The sequence below is a fragment of the Hordeum vulgare genome, chromosome 2H, assembly GCF_904849725.1.
Source record: "Hordeum vulgare subsp. vulgare chromosome 2H, MorexV3_pseudomolecules_assembly, whole genome shotgun sequence".
Taxonomy (NCBI): Eukaryota; Viridiplantae; Streptophyta; class Magnoliopsida; order Poales; family Poaceae; genus Hordeum; species Hordeum vulgare.
Window position 1 is genome coordinate 343,688,236 of NC_058519.1, and position 3,967 is coordinate 343,692,202.

Sequence of the window (3,967 nt, forward strand, 5' to 3'; positions counted from 1 at the left end):
AAGAAAGAACGATAAATAACAGAAATGCATAAGCAAAACAACATAAATTTTAATCCCTTTATCCCACAATATAAGTTGTTTGCAAGCTATCTTAGCTTATAAAAAAGTCTTATATTGTGGGACAGAGGGAGTAATAATCAACTATTAACCATGATAGTATGATAGGTACTCAAGCAATCTGTCGTGTTATATTACTTCAATCCTGGTATTCTGTAATAAATTATACAGAAGACCAAAAAATATCTTGCTATAAACTTGCAGAACTTATTATATATTCATCCCGTGCTTGCACATATGACACTGCTAGATGCACAAGCCCAATGAAAAGATATGATAGGCTCCTAGAAAATGTAAGCATATCTCAACACCTCCTTCGACGCACATGTCCACACCCTCAATTTTAGCACGATATCCCACCCTTGTCACCGCTTATCCTTCTTCCCTTTCTAGGCCCCATTTATCATCCTTTCCGTTGTAAGCCATGCTGTGAGGCACCTAATCACAGTGACCTATGCATAGTCAATTACAAAGCAAGCTCGGTGTGAGGCAGGCAACGACCATCCATACACTCCTAGGCCTGGCTTCGACTGAAACAATCGTGTATCACAAGGCCGCTGCAAGGCCAATCTAGGTGCCCATGCGACAAGATTTCTTCGACTGACTATTAAGGAGTTTCCATGAACCACTTTCCATTAACGAGGTGACAATGCGGCAAACGAATCAAACATATGATTAAGTGATACACAGTATACATAGGTTAGGAATATGATATTTTTCATTCATGGTTTCTACAGGTTTAATTGCTTCCTGTCTTGAATAGTATGGCAAGCCATGATCTAATAGATGTTTTTCTCTCACTGTTTTATGAGATTTGGCTATCTTTTATACATGATCAAATAGATAGACCATATGATTATACATACCATATGTGCATGTTGTTGCATGTATATGCAGGTACAGATTAGTAATGCTCTCTTCTCTCCGTCCCCTGCATGTAATCTTGTGATCCTCATAAACAAACTTGTGGTTTCAGTACGTATCTTTATGAAAAAATTGAACTGCATACAAAGCCAATGGTGTTCCATAAAGTAGGATAACTCAAAACTTTCTTGATGCCCAAATAGACACGCTATCCATTCTAAACTTAAGATAACTCATATGGCTCGGTGTAAGGATTTAATATGAAGCGCTAAACAAGCCAAAAACAACTTTGTTTTAGTACTTCTTGGAACACAACATATATAACAGACATCGAATCTTTTAGCAAAAATCTAGATACCTTCATGCTAGTTGTAGAGATCAAGCTAGCTGAGTCTTCACCTCTAGCCTCCAAGGCCGCAACCCGTATTATACAGATGTTTGTCTCCGGGGCTGTAATTAAAAATAATAGAAAACAGTAATGCACTTCTACACCTATTATTCTTTTCTTTTTGCAACTATTATTCGTTGGAAATGCTTTCGAGACATACACTCTAAAATACGTCCATATACATATGTATGTAATCCCTATTGAACATGGAGGCTAAACGGGAAAACATTTGAACATCAAGGGACTATTTTTGTACAAACTGTTCGACATAAACTTATTACTATCACAATCAAATAATGTACACCGTATCACCTCAAATGCCAAATGCCAAGCGCAGGGCTAGCAAACTGAAACAAGAGTCCATGTCGCTGCACCAGTATAATTTTGGTCAAAAACATTGCAGGGGTCTTGCTTAAAAGTTTGTCTTTGACTTCAACATCAGGCACATGCGCCTGGCTAAGGTACGCATCATCACAAACTCCTCCACGGAAAAAGGGTGAATCTCAAGTTGCAAAGCCAGCCAACGTGGTACCTCTGGTAGAACCTGAAAAGGCACTGAGATTTGAAGATCTCGTTGTCGTGTGAAGGCAAATGTCTTTCGACTTACGGTGCCATAGAAAGTCATCTTGGTAGCTCCAGCCTTGAGTGCAACAACAATTCCCTACATTTTTGTTGTTTACAAGCTTAGGTAAAGAATACATCAAACATACAACCGAAAAAATATCATCTTAAAAGAGGAACACAAGAATTCCCCGAATGCTTATACCTGCATAAGTTCAGCTGCATCTCGTCCACACATGGTTGCACCGAGTACCTTATCAGTCTCAGCATCAACCGCCGGTTTCATGATAGACTCCTCTTGAAGTCTTTAACACAAAAACAAAAAAATCAGAAACCTTCCCCAGGATAACAAGCAACTCAATATGGAACAGAATGTTGATAGGGTGTAGTGGTTCACAAACCACTGGAAACACTGATCTATCTCTTAATGAGCACACAAGGTGAAAGGTGAAACTACTGCATCACAAAAAATCTCATGATACATAAGATACTTACTTCGATACACTCTTCTTCATTGGGTTGGAACATGATGTGTAAACAAAGCGTCTTCTTCGCTAAGACCCACGACAGATAGCGGTGAAATACTGATGTGACCAAAAATAATATCATATTATAACACTGAGGGGATGAAAATGCAATAAGGTAGCACATTTGAAAAAACACAGAAGCTAGTGGTAATTTAGCACCGAGTTTTTGGGGTAAATGACAACATGTTTCATTGACACAAAAGGAGCTATCCCGTCATTCTACTCCCTAACTATAGCAACACGAACAAAGTTGAGAACCTGTTTCTCAAAGAAAATCTTCAAACTAATTGCTAAATCTATGTAATTAAATAAGCAATTTTAAATAAATTATTACTTATCACAAAACATCACAAGGTATATCTTTATAATCAGGCTTAATTGTTTGGCCACCAAACACAGTTTTGGGCAACGAAAAGATAGGGAAGAATAAATAGTGCTGATTTTAAACACAAAGAAAGACAAAAAGAAGAACGACAAGAACCAGTTAATATGAAGGGATTACGAACAACAGCTATCACTTATAGAAAAGCAAGTAGCCTCCATTAGAGCAACAAGTATTAGGTTCATCCGATTCACTACATCACCAACAACCCATATATTTGGAACTGATGTACGGGAGTATTCATCAACCTAATCATACATGAAGCCAAAATTAACAACTGTATTATTCACAATGCCAAAAGTATACTATCCAGAAATTAATAGCAAATCGAGTGCACAATATGGACACGGATCCAATCAACCTAAATAGACATGAAGTCAAAATTAACAAATCGTATTATTCAGAATGCCTAAAGTACACAATGCATAAATTATACTTCCTGCTCTTTCGGTCATCTCCATACCAGATTTACCAAGGATTCTCTTGTACACTCTGTTTAATCTGACAATTTCTTGAGTCTGCAGGACAAAGAATTACCTAGGGCGTGATGTGGGAGGCCACCACTGGACGCATCCCTCGTGGCGCCATCCCCGTCGTGGATGTTCGTCGCATCCGACGCTCCTCGTTGGCACAGCCATGGGGCACCTCCCGTGGGATTCTCCAGAGTCGAGAAGATGCATGGGGAGGCGGGTGAGGGGTGCAAGCGCAGTTGAGGAGATGCGTCGACGACGTCCGGTGGCGGACTGCAACGGCGAACGATGGTGGCGGCATGGTACGGAGGCAGGGGGGTTGGCAGCCGGGCTGCGTTGGGTGGGGGGCGCAAGCGGTGCGGGGCGAGCGGGCCAAGCAGAGTGGCGACAGCTGTGCGGGGCGCGCACGGCATGCGGCGAGCGGAGTGAGCAGACGGGCAACGGCCATGCGGTGTTGTCGTTTTCTGATGACAGATGCCATGGGTAGTCTTATCGAGAGTACTCGGGACCGAAAGAACACCGATGGGCTGCGGGAACAGGATTGGTAACTAGCGATGCAAGACGCACGATGTACCCATGTTCGGGGCCCTCCGTCGGAGGTAACGCCCCTAGTCCTGTTGAAGTGGTTGATGAACCAATGGAACTACAATGTGATCCTTTAGCTGTTCAACAGAGGAGGGAGATGGAGAAGACGGCTCGCAGTCTACCTCTTCCGTGT

The 3,967-nt window shown here is 41.6% G+C and overlaps 1 long non-coding RNA gene across 1 annotated transcript; it reads right to left on the reverse strand.

Moving 5' to 3' along the window:
• Positions 1–321: 321 nt before the first annotated feature.
• LOC123430065 lies at positions 322–3,659 on the reverse strand. Its single transcript, XR_006622844.1, has 4 exons — positions 3,317–3,659; positions 2,366–2,454; positions 2,076–2,175; positions 322–1,970 (listed from the first exon to the last, which is right to left on the reverse strand). It is a non-coding gene; the product is annotated as an uncharacterized LOC123430065 (long non-coding RNA).
• Between the last annotated feature and the right edge of the window lie 308 nt (positions 3,660–3,967).